This window comes from Passer domesticus, chromosome 16 (genome assembly GCF_036417665.1).
Source record: "Passer domesticus isolate bPasDom1 chromosome 16, bPasDom1.hap1, whole genome shotgun sequence".
NCBI lineage: Eukaryota > Metazoa > Chordata > Aves > Passeriformes > Passeridae > Passer > Passer domesticus.
In genome coordinates, this window is record NC_087489.1 from 8,733,140 (window position 1) to 8,748,107 (window position 14,968).

At 44.3% G+C, this 14,968-nt stretch overlaps 1 protein-coding gene and 1 non-coding gene across 4 annotated transcripts in view; both read left to right on the forward strand.

The window, feature by feature from the left end:
• Positions 1-409: 409 nt before the first annotated feature.
• Positions 410-481, forward strand: TRNAE-CUC (transfer RNA glutamic acid (anticodon CUC)). Its single transcript has one exon. It is a non-coding gene; the product is annotated as a tRNA-Glu (tRNA).
• Positions 482-690: 209 nt separating this feature from the next.
• Positions 691-14,968, forward strand: part of DNAJC5 (DnaJ heat shock protein family (Hsp40) member C5) — a 30,992-nt gene continuing 16,714 nt past the window's right edge. Inside the window, exon 1 of one of the 3 annotated variants that reach the window (XM_064391979.1) lies at positions 691-856. The gene's annotated coding sequence lies outside the window, so the exon portion shown is untranslated. Of the gene's footprint in view, positions 857-9,911; positions 10,003-13,759; positions 13,779-14,968 lie in introns of those variants that run through there. The other 2 variants (XM_064391980.1, XM_064391981.1) reach the window with 2 other exon arrangements.

The following is a 14,968-nucleotide window of genomic DNA, read 5'->3' on the forward strand; positions in this document are numbered from 1 at the left end:
CGGTGTGCGGGCAGCGGGCTGAGCGACAGCGCCCTAAAGGCAGCGAGCCCTCAGGCCCCAGCACACGGGTGATGTCCTGGGCGTGTTCGTGCCCTGCTGCAGCCCAGGCCTCCGGCTCCCCCAGTGCCCCCAGCCCCGCAGATCCCCGTGTCACAGCCCCGCACCCGGTGCTCCCGGTGCCGCGGTCACCGGCTGCTGTGGCGAGCTGCAGCCCAAGCCTCGCTGATCCTTGTGCCGCAGCCGCCAGCCCCGCTGCAGATCCCGGTCTCCGTGCCACAGCCAGCGGCTGCTGTGATGGATGGCAGCCCCCGCCCCCTGCACCGCAGTCCCCGGTCCCACCGTGTCACGGTCTCCGGCTGGCCGCAGAGGCAGAAAGTGAAATACCATGAGCGAAAACACCCAGCATCACTCCCTGGTGGTCTAGTGGTTAGGATTCGGCGCTCTCACCGCCGCGGCCCGGGTTCGATTCCCGGTCAGGGAAGCTTCACTTTTGCCGCGCTCTCTCCCGCTTCCCCCCCCCCCCCGTCCTTTCTTCCCCGCCCCCTCCGCTCCCATCGGGATCTCCCCCGCGCGCTCCCGGCGCTGCGGCCGCGTGCCCGCCCGCCAGAGCGCGCGCGCGCGGCGGGGGCGCTGCGTGTCGGGGGCGCGCATGCGCAGTGCGCCGGCGCCGCCCCCTCCCGTGGCCGGGTCCCGGTCGGTGTCTGGCGGCGGCGGCGGCACCGGCGCTGAGGACGGAGCGCGCGCGCCGCCGCGACCGGGCCCCGCGCCAGGCCCCGAGGAGCCGCGCCCGCCCCGCGGGGCCGCCCCCGCCCGCCCGGGGCTGTGCGGCCCCAGCCCGCCCGCCCGCGGGCCGCAGGTGAGCGCGGCGGGGCCGGGCCGCGGGCGGAGGCCAAGATGGAGCTGGTGGCGGTGGCGGTGACGGGGGGGGGCGCGGCGAGGCGAGGCGGGAGGACCGGGGGAAGGTGGGGATGCGCCCACCGGTGTCTTCCTGCCCGCCGGCATCTCCGTGCCCGGGGGCATCGCCCGCCGAGCATCCCCGCCCCGGGAGCCCCCCGCACCCGGAGCCCCCCGCACCCGGAGCCCCCCGCACCGAGAGCCCCCCGCACCCGGAGCCCCCCGCGCCCGGAGCCCCCCGCACCGAGAGCCCCCCGCACCCGGAGCCCCCCGCCCCGGTCCCCGGTGCCGGTGCGGGGCCCGCGCCCCCCTCTCCGCTCCTCGGAGCAGGGGGTAAAAACCCCGAACAAAAGGCCTGGGAAGGTGAATTCCAAATGAAAGTCATCTCTGTGTGTGGGAGCCGTGAATCACTCCGGCTCGCTCCAGAAGCCGGGGTGATTTCCCTTTCCCTTTCCTTACGTTATCCTGCTTCGTTTTTATCGAAATAATTAGTAGCCGCTCGGCTGATGAGGTGGTTAATGAATGACGTACCAGCGGCGGGAAGCAAATCCAGCCTTTCTAACGTGAAACTTGCAAAGGCAGCATATTTCTGTTTATTCGTGCAGTGTCTTCTGGCTCTCAAATTAAGAATTCCGGTCAGGTAATTCTGAGATACGGAACGCAACCGGACCGAACGGAGGCAGCGGATTCCCTGGTAGTGCCTCGCTCCTGCTTTTGTGCTGTATCAATACCTGCCTGTTCCACACCAGTGGCACAGAACCTTGAGTTTATTAGTGGAATGTGGGCACTGGTGGAGCTGGTGCTCCCTGGGGAGCAAGGTGAAGGCCATCCTGTCTGACATAAGAGGGAAAGCCAAAGGGTTTTGTCTTTTCTAGGTTCGTTTTTATTGGGGTGTTAATTTTTGTGCCCTGTGAGACGTTGCTGTTGAGCTGTCTGTGCTGCTGTAAGGCTTAAAAAAAAAAAGGCATAAATTTGGCACATCATCTCAGACCGGTGTGAAATAATCTAATTCTCCTTGCTGATGTTTGCCTCGTGCCAGCTTATCATCAGGAAAGGGAAATGCTGTGTGTGTGCTTGAAGACCGTGTTAGTTTGCTGCTTTTGAAGCAAAAACTTGCAGGCCGCAGTCACCCAGTGGCTGAGCAGTGGTGGTTCACCCATTTCTCTGGGTAAATTAAGCTCTCCAAAGTATGCAGAGCTGCAAGGATTTCCTTTGGAAATGCGTCAGGATTGGACCTATTTAAATTCTTGAATTGTAGCAGCCTCCTTGAAGTGGAATTTATTCTTTTGACTGCAGTTTCATTAGAGGCGTTTTCAGCTTCTCAGGCATCTGTTGGTTTCAGGTTGCCTAGGATCAGTGTTTGAATTTTTGTGTGCTTTTGGTGGAATATGATAGAATCCTAATCTGACTAAGGGATCCTGAGAAATAGATGCCAAATTCATTTGCTTTAATGAATTAGCTCTAATGTGTCAAGTATGCTGTGTTCTGGGAGGGAGACAAGAAGGGAAACAGAAGCTGGAGTGGAAGAGAAATTGACATTAATATATAGAGTGTAAGATGAAAAGAAGTTTATTTTTGTTGAGCAGCTTCCTGTGGTTTTCTCACCATGCTCTAAGGGCTTTGGAGAAATTCGTCATGTTGCTGGCAGTGCAGAATCTGCTTTGTGGAGAACTGAGCTTTGGAGATGGGATTTTCAGCCAAACAGCTTTTTGTAAGCATAAATAAATACTTCTCTCCCTCCCTCATTTATTTTGTCTTGGGGGTTGTCCATAGTGTTTAGGTGAAAGGGGAGATGCTGCAACATGGTTGTGTTCCTCCTAAATTTTGGATGTGTTGCATTGATAAATTGCAGGCTGGAGGCTCAAGTGGAAGATTCCCCTCCTTCCACATAGTGGCTTTGTGCTATATTTAACCATCCTTTATCAGTGCCTGAAAAAAGTAAAGTTTCATAGCGTGTTTTTTCTCCTGGTGTAGACCATAGTCCATGTTGATTATTCCCAGGAAGTATAAACACTGTTTCAGTCTTTCCCAGTGCCCAGGGACCCAGCTCCTGCTCTGCTGGTAGCCTGTCCCAGTTTGCAGTGGGTTGTAGGCAGCTGGTTTGGTTTGTGGCTGAGGTGGCACCATCACCGACCTGGCTGCAGCAGGGAGGCTGCCCAGGGTGATTGGAGCCTGCCAGAGGCTTGTTTTGCAAATGATGGGAACAGCCTTGGAGTGCAGCTGGGATAGGGATGAGCTTCTCACGCCGTGTGAAGGCATCCATGGAGTCCGTGAGGGACGTGGGATCCTCTTACTTTGGAAAACATGGAGCAGTACCAGAGAATGACTTAAGAACTTTCATGCTGAAGGGAGTCCAGAGGAGGGCATGAAGATGTTCCCAGGGCTGGAGCAGCTCTGCTTTGGAGAGAGTTGGGGTTGTGCAGCCTGGAGAAGAGAAGGCTCCAGGGACACCTTAGAGCCCTTCCAGTACCAAAGTGACTCCAGACCTGGAGTGACAGCACAAGGGGGAATGGCTTCACTGATGGAGGACAGGGTTAGGTTGGGTACTTGGGAAGAATTCTTCCCTGTGAGGATGCTGAGGCTCTGGCACAGACTGTGTGTAGAAGCTATGGCTGCTCCATCCCTGAAGTGTTCAAGGCCAGACTGGACTGGAGCAGCCTGCTCTTGTGGAAGGTGTCCTGGCCCATGGCAAGGGAGTGGAAATAAATCATCTGCAAAGGTTTGGTCCCTTCCAAACCAAAGCAGTCTGGGGTTCCATGAGCCCCACAGCACAAGCACTGGTGTTGAGGTCCCTTGGCCTCACAGGTTCTGTGTTTGGCAGGTGGTGGTTGTCAGCTCTGATGCTGTTGTTCAGTGTAGTTCCTGTCATGATGAGCTTCAAGAAGGATTGTTGTCTGTGTTGAACAGTGTGACAGGGAGTATGAATGGGAACCTAACTGGATTACTTAAGAAATCATGTTTTAGGTTAAATATAAAAGCTGCTCTTCTGACTGTTTTTTTGAATTTATGAACTCAGTTGCCAGAATATCCTCCCTGGAAAAGCAGGCACAACTGAAGGCTGGAAGGGCCTTCAGCAAATCCTGTCTATCCACTGATCAACCTGACTTAGAAAAACAGAGCAGTAACTGCCTCTGATATTTGTCATATTTTCCTCTTTTATCAGTTTGCCAGTTTGTAATCTTTTTGTAAGTATTGTTAATAACCAGATCAAGTATTTTTCAGTATGTCTGGAAATGGGTTGCCAGAACTTTTCTGCAGAGCTTATACCCAGACTGAGCACTCCAGTACTCAGAGCATGCAAACTGGCATCTGCTGGCAACTCCACTGCTCTCCTCTCACACCACAAACAAGGACTAATTTAAGGTAGTTTTACTGCATTAACTGATTTCCCTCACAGTTTGCACTCGAGCTGTGCAAGTCTCTTTGTTTGGCTTTGCCTCTCCTGGGAAGATGAGGCTCTTCTGTTGCTCTCCACTGGCCTGAGAAGAAGGATGTTTTCCAGGAGCAGGAGTGTGTGGCTTGGCTGGAGTTCTGTGAGGTGACCCCACCTTCTCAGCAGATGGCACAGAGTCCTGCAGAGCCTGTCCCCTGTCTCAGGTGTGCCCACCTGGGCCTCGGGGCACCTGGCTCATGGCAGAATCCAGAGGGAGGGATGAGGAACATCCCCAGTGCCCAGGACCAACGTGAAGGATTGCACTGTTCCTTTCCACCTGAAGAAGTTGTTTTCCAGCTGCTCTGATAATTGAAGTAGTTTGAATTAAGCTCTGTGGTGATGGTGGTTGGTTAACCAGTGGCTGCTTTCAGTCTTGAAAGAAAGGAGTTTCAGTGTTGTGATATCTTAGGATTTCCTTAGAATCTCAGTTGAAATATTCTCTTAATCAATAAAAACATACAAAGCACAGTGGTTGGAAAGTGCATGTTTTACCTTTGGAGGCACTTTGCTTCCTATTTCAGGCCATGCAAACTGATAGAAAGACCTGTGTTCCAGAAGGTGCATCAAGATTGCTTAAATGTTTTTAATAAAGTGATGGTAGCCAATAAAAAGGCTTACCATTCTTTTCTGCATAGAATAGTTAATTATAATTAGTGGCATTAATTGTGGCGTTTTAATGCATTGTTGATACATTTTTTTAATTGGGAGAACATAAATAAGATTGTTTTATCATATGTTAAAATTTCTTATGTCCTGGCAACTGCTTTTAAGTCCTCTTACCTTGTATCTGCATTGCACTGAAATGTGCCTTTTTGAAGCCTTTTTCTGCCTTTTTCATTAATGGTGAAGTGTTTTCAGTGTGTTGTAGGGCCAAATTCAGTAAAATTTATGTGCCTTTTTCCTCTGGGTGCAAGTTTCTCATCTTCTTGTGCAAGTATTGAGAGGAGAAAATTGAGGGTTTGTGGTGCACAGGGGTGCAAACAGAATGAGTCCTCTAGGCCTGAGTTAAATTAGCAGCTGCATCTCCTCTTTCATAATCTTCTCAAGGGTTTTATAAATGAGAATGGAGTTTCTCAATGAAAAATTTGGGCTCTTTATTTGTTTGGGTTTTTATTTTTTAATATACTTCAGTGCCATCATCTAAACTTTGTTGGGCAAATGGCAGAAGAAACAACAAACCCAGTGGCATTTGGTTGCTTCTTACCAAAGCATCCCTAAGGAACCTTTTTTTTCTGTTTTGTGACATCAGGCTGCATTCATTAATTGGTATTTTTGTGGTGATGGCTTCTGACCAGTGAGTGATGCAAGTGAACAGTTCAGTGGATCTGGTTGCAGTGACAGGCAGTGTCTGAGACCAGTGGCAGAAAAGCACAAACCAGGGATCCAGCAGCACCCCACATTTTCCCCTCCTGCCTTTGGGGCTTCCTCTTCCCTCTGAGAATATTTATTTATATAACTGAGCACTCAAACACCATCCTGCTTCTGCTTTGGTCACAGGGAACTTCACAGTCCTTCCTTGCTTTCATCTGGGTCTCACTAAAGTTGTGTTCGGAGTCAGGAATTCTGGAACCTTTGTTAATTTTAAGGAGCAATCTGTAGAAAAAGGGAATGTACAGATTGCTCACGTTTTTCAGTGGGGGCAGGAGAAGCCCAGAGTTCTCTGATGTCATTACAGTGGCCTATTATGCAGTTTCAAAAAGCAGAAACTCACAGAGGTCTTCTCTTTGCATTTCCCCTTTTATGTCTTTAATTTTTTGGCTGTACTTCAAATGAAAATATTCTTTTCCATTCCATCTGCCATTACTTATTTTATATCTTAGCAGGTTTTTCTGTTGCTGTGCAGTTTTATTTATGTAGGCCTTTGCCTGGGTCAGTTGTCAGAGAATTTTCTTTACATATTTGCCTCTCATGTCTTGAGGATTTAGGGACATTTACTGGAACGTACCTAAATGGACATTTACATAATTAGGTTTAAAGCTGCTTGTGGAAAGGAGGGGAATTTGGGATCCACACTCCAGAGGTTGTGGGCAGTTTCTAGTGATAATATCTGCCATAATCTTGAATGTGCCAGAAATTCCTTCCACCAAGGCTAGGCCCCACCAAATGAGATATTTGTAATTTCAGGTTGCTTCCAGAGTTTCCTGAGGGTAAGCAATTAAGAGATTGTTGTTGAAAATATTGTGAGCAATGTCTTAATTTTTCGTCTCTGTAGTTCAAAGGTCATCATGGAAGCTGATGTTCTTGCTTCCGATAGAAGTTCAGGAAGGGGAATGAGCAGACAAAATGGGATGTGTAAGATCCTGTTCAGAGCCTGGACTGCAGTCTGCCTTTGGGAGACATGTGACATTGTGATAAAAGCAGGTGGAAGGGGAATAAAATTATTAAGTGTTCATGTGCTTTCACAAAGGCCATATGGGATCCCTGTGAAATCATCTGGACAGGGAATTGAAGCAGTGCTGGGTTTGGGTTTTTTTAAGATGTGCTCTAGTCCACATCCACCAGGACTGGAGTTACCCAGTGCAGTTCCAGGTCACACTGACAGCTTTGATCTGACACTGGGCCCATCTGACACACCTCTCCTGACTTGATCTGTGTGGCATTTTGGGCAGGGCCCCTTGTGGGTATGGTGAGCTGGGGAAGAGGTTTGGAGTGGTTGGTGGGACCTTGGTTGGAGGTCCTGGATCCTGCACTCTTCCCAGCACTCCCTGGCATCTCCTCACCTGCTGTTCTTGGGGAGGAGGGAAGGGACCATGAAACCCACTGAAATCTGAGGTGACCTGTTTCTGGGAAACTATAACCAGAAATATTCCTGTTTTAAATTGAATTTAAAAGCCAGATTCAGTTACTGTTCAGAGCAGTGAATGGATTTAAGTTCCAGGTCCATTTTGAATTGTTGTTCTTTGAGAACTTGAGGAATATTTCCCATGTGATTTCTAAAAAGTTCTCTTGTACAGGGGCCCTGCTTTCTCCACATGTACAATTCTGAGGTGTGTCTTGGAGTTCTTCTGGTCTGAGTGGTGATGGAAAAGTAGGATCTGAAGCATGTCTTTTATTTAGAAAACTTATTTTATCATTTTGGTGTTTGGTTTGACAAAGCACTGGTCAGTCAGTCCTTCTGAATGTTCTCCTGGTAATGCTGGGAAATAATATTCTTGCTTGGAGTAGACCATTTTTATCACTGAGCAAAATAAATGCATGTTCCACAGAAGTATTTTTGTCTGGACAGTAATTAGTGAAAATATTTATTTTCCTCAATGAAGTCTCACTTTTTCTTTTCAGACAAAGTTCCTGATTTCCACACTCGCTCACTTCATTCTTGTTGCACTTTTAGATTGGCACAGCATTGGCTCTTGACAATTGACTTGGGAAAACCAGGCAGTCAGAATTAATCAGGTGTTTGGAAGGTGCACAGGGTGATTTTCCAAGCCTACCTTACTATTTCCCTGGGTGCTTTGGACACCAGGGCCAGCAGCCAACGTGACTTTGTTATTGGGCCTGGCGTGGAATATACGTTGTGTGCAACATCCTGGATGATGAAAGCCCAGCATCTCCTGTGCTTGTCCTGCAATGCACAGCTCCTTACCCTGGTTTCCTGCAGCTTATCTAAAAACCACATTTCTTCCTGTGACATGTTTTTTTGATGTTTTCCATATAAAAGCCAGGGTGTCCCTCTTGCTGTTAAAAAGAATCTGTGATGACTTTCACTCTTCTTGCTGTTTTAAGGCTGTTTAAATGTGTAGATGTATGAAATATTATTTTAAAATAATCCTAAATGAGGAAAGGTGCTATTTTACAAGTAATTTTGTTCCTGTTAAGGATCTCCAGGAGGACATACCCTTGGTTTGGGGAATACATGTAGGAATGACCCTGGTTTAACATTGTACTGATGGCATCACATCAGGGGTACAGGCAGACTGAAGAGACATCTGTCACGCTCCAGCGTTAGTGAAAATCAGAGGGAGGAATAAAAACATCAGTCAAAAACTATCCATAGGGCTTTCTGACTTTATTACCAGTTATTTAGGTGGAAAAAAGACTAAATGTGATCATTCCATACTTTGTGCTGAAACTGAAAGGCCTTGGGAATGGGCTTTGATTAAGTGATTAAATTATGCCCCAGTATAATATGGCCTTTTGGTTCTAAGCCCTCTGAAATGTGACTCCTGTCTGAAAACCTAGTGTATAAAATCTACATGTGTTCTAATTCTTGCCCAATTACAGTGTTAGAAAACTCAATTACAAATAAAGTGTGAGCATGGTTTTTCCTGACGTGTCAGGATTTTAACCTAAGTCTATGGTCTGAAATTCAAGCTGTGTCTTTACTTATTAAATCACCAGTGAGTTAGTGGGAAAATCAGGAGGACAAATACATTCTTTGTTGCCCTATTATTTCTAAATTATGGACTGTTTTTTTTTTCTTTTCTTTTTAAGCAGCCATGAAATAATACTGTTGCTAGACTGAGTGGTGGAGCTGAGGACATCCTTCATCAGGCAGTCTGCAGATTAAATGTATGCAGAGTGAGAGAACAGGGGAAATAAATATCATTATGGTTTGTGGGGGAGTAGTATAAAATAAATCTTTTTGTTGGTGAAACCACACTGTATGGTTAGAAAATACCAAAGAGTTTTCTCCTGTAAGAGAATGCCAATTTAAATTAAAGCTGGTTTTGATCCAGCCCTGTGATTTGTTTGGGTATTTGTAGCTGAAAGAGCTGGCTCCAACATGCAGGGGTGTACTGGGTATTATTCTGGGGATATTATAAGAATATTGTGACAATAGCTTTGTATTCATAGGGATGAATTTGGGATCACTAGGGAATAAATGTGTTCTGTACCCCAAGGTGCTTTCTTCTCTGATTTACTGTGTGTTTGCCCCTTTACATATGCTCTGGTTTAATTCACCCGAGAATAAACAGAAATATTTGCAGTGAAGGCATCACCTCTGGCATCACCCAGCCTTCAAAGGAACTTGGTTGAATTTTCCTGCCAAAACAAGAAGTAGAAGTTTTGGGTAATACAAGCTGTGCTGGTCAGTTCAGATTTTATTGTGGAATTCTGTGGCTTTAAGCTCTTTCATGCTTCATGTCCATGTGCTGGGGGTTTGAATGGGGCAGTATGAAACTCATCTCATTGTGGCTTTTAGACCATTTTCTGTAACACCTGACACCACCCAGAGGTGAGAAATCTGTGGCATGAAGTGAAGAATGCCTTCCACTACTTACATATCTATATCTGTCTATTTCCTGGAGATAGTTTCTGGGGGTTTGTTTGGGTTTTGCTCACCCCTGCCAGTGCTCAGAGGGGTTTTACCTGCAGCCTATGCCCCACTTCTAATTAGAGTACCCCTTGCTCTTGGTGATGTTTTATTGGTTTTGTTTTTATTTGGGTTTTTGATTGTTTTTTCAAGCCTAAAATATCTTTTACAACACCAATTGCTCAGTTTCTGTGAGGAAGTGAAATAATCAAATAGTCTCTTCCCCACCCTCCACAAAAATTGGGGAAATCCAGTTGAGCAATTAGGAGAAGTGAGCATCTTTAGATATGCTTAATTTTTTAACTTTGCAGAAGAAATAATCTCTGGAACTAAAGCCTTTGGACCTTAACTGAGTGGATACATGTGCTGCTTGAATAATTATGCTTCACATTAGGCTGGAGATCCTGATTGGATACAAGAGGTAAAAGTAAATGGGGGAGAGGGGAAGTTTACTTTCTGCCTTTATTATTAAATAAATAAGCTTAATTTTTAGAATAAAACCTGATATCCTGTGAAATAGAAAGGCTCTGACAGAGGCAGTGACGTTGGGTTCCTGGTAATCACATAAAAGCATTTTGGCTTTTCTGCTCCTGAGTTGGCTGGGTGGTTGTTTCTGGAAAATATAAAATCTCTGTAAGTTCTGCTGCTCAATTCTGCTTATTTTGCCTTTTTATTAATAACTTTTTAAGTGGAAGATTTGTGTGCTTGGTGGGAGACAACCATTAAAGAGCAGAGATTAATAATCTGCAAATAGGTGAAGTTTCTCAAAAGGGAAGCACCAGAGTGGATCATTTTAGATCAGGGTGAAGATACGAGTATTGCCTTCAGTTGTTGCCATAAACTGGTCTTCATTTTTGCTTTTTTACTCATTAAAATAAAGTCTTCATTTCAAAATCTTTAACAAAAATCTTTAACAATATCTTTAACAAAAGGCTATGATTGAAACTGCCAAGTGTGTTCATAGTGTTTATTTGCTGACAAAGCAATTCTAACACCAAATTAGGTGTAAAATAATTTTTGATTATGTTTTGCAGTTTGTAAGGCCATATTTTTACATTGTTTAAATTGTGCGTATGGGGGAACCCTCATTTATCTTTTCTGCCTCAACTGACAGGAAAAGCAAGTAGGAATGAACTTTTCCCCTTCCATCTCTTTCTGCTGTCCATGAGCACAGAGAGGAACCACCTTCCCCTGCCCTTCCAAGTTAATTTCGGATAAATCTTTTTCTTGCCCTTCGCCAGCCAAGTTGTAATTTGAAAGATGTGTTCCTTTCTGTTCCTTTTGTGTCTCAAACTGCTTATTTGGCTTTTTTGCTGTTCTTTGTAACCTCACTTTGTTCCTTCTTTTTGACCAGGCAGACGCCTCCTGTGCTGTAAAAAGGATCAACGTTATCTCCTTAAATTCTCTTTTTGTAACAGTCTGTCAAGGGATTCATGTTTTGACAACTGATGTGATTTTCTCAACCTTTTCTTACACAAGACAATAGACTTCTTTTTTTCTTCCTATTTAAAAGCCTTTAGTTGTCTTACCTACAGGTGTGACATAATAGTGTAAATCTAATTTTTATGTGAGTAGACCCATCTGTTCCAAGAGTTCTTTTATATTTTAAAGATTAGGCTATATTGATATAGTCATTAACAATATGAGGGTTTTTTATTGATGTAGTTTATACAACCCATTTAGCAGAAATGGGGCTTTATGTCCCTGAAGAAGTTGAAGATATTTCTTCAGAAAGGTGGCATCAGCATCACTCATCACAGCAGGGAGTGTTGTGGGTTGTCTCATTTTTTCTGGTGAACTTGCAGTGAGTAGTCACAGTCATTCAAAAACTATTTATAGAGAGGAAAAATTAAGAGTAATAATGAACAAAGCAAACACAGCTGCTGATTTTTCAGAGATTTTTAACTAACTGAGTAAGCAGATGTGGGGTTTTTTATAGCCATGTGCAGTTTGTGATGCTTGCACACTGCACATAAACTACTGTGATGTCATAAACAATAATTCAATATTGCTGAAAGATTAAATAGGAGCAATGAAATCCTGAGTAGGGAATCCACTAACCCCATCCCCCCCAGGTTTTTAGAGTAATTATTTTAATTGAGGAGAGAGGATAGAAAATACAAATCCACTGCTTCATATTTTCTCCCCTAATATGGAAAGCCTTCTTTAGTAGGTTTGAATCTTACTCTTGTGTAGGGTAAAAGGTCACAAGTCTTTATAACAGGTTGGTCAATCAGACTTAAATGGTTACATTTTAATCTGCTAAGCTCATTAGAGAAACAACTCTGTGTCGCTGTAGTTAAGTTTGTCACAAGTTTCAGTGGAACCTCTCTTGCAGTCAGCAGTGGTGGATGTTACCTCAGTTCAAATGTGAATTTAACAGAAAAAGTGTATTGTTCCAGATTTCAGTTATTTAAAAGCTGTGTTTCTATTGTTTTAAAGAAATCAAGAGAATTTAATGAAGGTTTTAGTGTCACAATCTTTCAGTGTAGGAGATCTGTCTTCTGTTCCCAAGGCAGATGGATTTGGACACAGTAAAGTTCCTTTTTTTCAGGAGATATATGCATTTACATTAATTCCCTGGATACTCAGCTTTCCATCAGGGCTTATATGTTAAAACAGAGTGTTTTTATGGATATGAGATCTCTCACATGATCTTTATCAAAAGGTCACAAACTGAATAGCAAAATTCAGCTGAAAGACTTTTGTGCTGTGATGTAAAAAATATAAGCAATGCCAAAACACACTCTTGGGTGCTTTAATAAAATATAAAATGTTGGTCCTCTGATTACTAGGTTAAAAAAAAAATCTTTATTTCAGCTTTATTAAGACAGTTACAGGGCGAAGAAGAGTGCTTTAAAATAGTAGTGGTCTTCTGCAGGCACTTGTTAGCCAGATTGCTTTCCTTCAGCTGTTTCACATTGTTCTTCCAGTAATGATTCATTTTGCAAGTCATGCAAGCAAGAAGGGATGTGCAAATAAAGACTTTGGAGTTTCTGTTTTGTATATTGATACACTTTATTTTATTTACCTGAATTGCAGCCTCATTTCTTTCAGTACTTGCTAACTATGATGCAGCTCCTGTACATGGTGGAGATGGATTTTGAAGCCATGTATGCTGAAGATAATTCCCCTTTCTGGTAACAACAGATGGAGCAGGATGAGGACAATTCTGTCAGTAGAATTATTCAGTAAAAAGGGTTATCCTGCATCTCTCAGAGGACGTTTGAGTTCTCAAGAAACACATATACTTCTTGTCCAGTAGAGCTGAGAACATGTCTGATTTCTGCAAGGAGAAGGCAATATCTGTCTCTTGGGTAGAGCAGGAAAGGATGCTGAGCAGATTTATCATTCCAGTTATGGGGAAGATACAACAGTACATAAATTGGATCAAATTTGCAGCACAAATAAGGCTGGAAGAGCTGGTTTTGCTATGAGCAAAATGGTTGCAAGAGCATGCAACCTCCCCAAGCAAATTTCTTCCTCTGTGTTACAAAATTTACCACAGTTTTAATGTGTTGCTGAATTCAGTTTGCATTTGTGTAGCTTTGCTTGGTTTTATCTTCATCATTCTTTAATCTTTTTTCTTCTAATTTTCATACTCATTTCTGTGTTTTCTGATTCTTCAACTTTTATGTATTCCTGTCCCCAGACTTCCTCCTTTCTTGTGGGTGTTGTTGAACCTGGTTTTGAATGTGGATTTTGAACACTCCTGTTCCTTTCCCAGCATCTGTCCTTTCATCTCTGCTTTTGTTCGGATTGTGAATATCATGCAATAAGGAGGGGAGATATTTACAAGTAATTACAAGCAGGGTATTATGTAGAGCTCTGGGTCAGTGGATCTGGCCTGCTGAATAATGAGATTGGATGGGGAGATCAAAACATTCCTGAGTCACTAAATTGGAATTGCCAGTTGCAACAGAAACTGAGGGAGTGAACCCCTGGGAGGCGCTGGGCTGGCTCAGTGCTGGCTGGGAGGATGCGAAGTACCTGGCATGGGTTTCTCCTGTACTTTGATTTTTACAAGAAGCAGTTTCCTTGGGAATTTATTTTTGTCTTGTTTGGTTATTTTCAGCTGTAAATCAGGCTGCCTGCTCTTAATGAAACTTGGTATTGGCATAGCTGTGAGACTGAAGGAAATACTGCTGCTTGCATCCAGATTAAGACAACATTTGACTGTTTTTGAGTCTCTGCATGGCTGGTTATTATATATATAAGTGCTGTAAAAAAATACTAACTTTTCTGCTGGTGGAGTTTTGATCAGGCCTGGACCAGGATCTTATATTTGAACCTTCTATCCACACAACATAATATGATATTTACATCATTACATGCCCAGTTCTGAGCTTAGCAGGATAGCTCATTTTTTTCAAAGTTCATTTGTCTCTAAATTACATTTGGACCTTGCTTTTTTTCCCTCTTCTACTCATATTATTTCCATAAATTGAACATACTTTGACTGTCAACATACTTGGATCGGGCTTGCTGTCTGAAGCAGAATGAGTGGCACAATTTGAGGTGGTCTTCATCTGGGTAGGGAGCCATAATTCTGGTTGCCAACACCATTAACAATCTGCAGCTTTCTAGAAATGCTTAAATAATGTTCTTGTGGATTATTTTTAATAAAGAAAGCTGTGGGCAGAGAACCTGGGAGCTTCTATAGCTTCACAAAATAGGACATTTTTCCTTGGGGAGTTAACCCACCCCCTGGTATTGCACAGGCTCTGAGTGGGAAAGTTTAACTCCCCGCATTTCATTATTCGGGAAAAGTCCTTTGCTGGTTCCTGTCAAAGGAACTAAACAGATCCATTAACAATAAGCTGATTATTGAGTTGTTGCTTGGTTCATTCATACTTAGGGATGTGTTGCTGGATCAAGCAGCTTCTTACAGATGGCACCAAGCAACTGGGCAGCAAAGCCAGCAGCTCCCTGGGTGTATTCCCAACATCTCTGTTTGCCATGCTGGAACCTTCCAGCTCATGAAAGGCATAATTATTACTTCAATGGGGAGTTTATTTCTCAAGTGATTTCAGAGCTTGTTCTCTGAAAGCTTTTGAAAGGGTTTGTGTGACAATTAAGTGATGACTTGCCAGGTAAAAGCTGCTCTGAAGTTCCGCTCACGAGGTTTATTGTTCAGTCATCTAATGCATAAATGACTTTGTGATTGGTAATGTGGGTTAGATGTGTCCTGCACCTGCTTAATCAGAAAGGTATTTTAATCTGTTGCAGTGAGTTTCCCTGATTTTTTCTGTAGCACCATGTAGCATTTCCTGGGCTGCTCTTGCTCTGTAATTTCCTTGGGATGGCTGATCTGGAGCTTGACTGCTGGAAGGCCGAGTGTGGGCTGCTGGGTCATCCCAGCTTCTCTCCCTCCTTGTACACCAAAA